Raw genomic sequence first — 619 nt, 5'->3', positions numbered from 1 at the left:
TAGTCTTGATAAACCATAATATTATGAGCACATAGAAATAGTATTGCTGAGACTTGCTAGAAATTGACTGATTGATTAAATGCCTTTAAGATTGAAAGTTTCATTGTCTTCACAAGATTGAAATCCGAATTGATTGTTTTTAAGAGTAAGGCTGCATGAAAATTATACCTAAATATTGAATGATATATGATTTGAGATAACGAAAATCAACCTGGATTTTGTTGCCCTAAATCTCTCTAGAGATAATTATTTACGGTGGGCAGTAGATACAAAGATTATCCTAAAGTCAAAAAGACTTGGTGAATGTATCATAGAATGCAATAATGCCAATGAGAAAAATTGATACATGGCAATATTAATTATTAGTCATCATCTTATTAAGAGTCCCAAAGATCAGTATCTGACTATAGAGAATCCTCTAGACCTTTGGACATGGTTAAAAAATCGAGATATGATTACCAAAGAACGGTGTTATTACCAAAGGCCCTATTTGATAGGAGGAATCCCAGAATCCAGGACTATAACTCCGTGGATGAGTCTATTGCTAGCTGGGCAAAATAATTGATGAGAAGCAGTGAATTGAGACCTCCTGGATTAACCCTATTACCTGATACCAATA

Source organism: Brassica oleracea, chromosome C6 (assembly GCF_000695525.1).
Source record: "Brassica oleracea var. oleracea cultivar TO1000 chromosome C6, BOL, whole genome shotgun sequence".
NCBI lineage: Eukaryota > Viridiplantae > Streptophyta > Magnoliopsida > Brassicales > Brassicaceae > Brassica > Brassica oleracea.
This window is presented reverse-complemented; position numbering follows the sequence as displayed.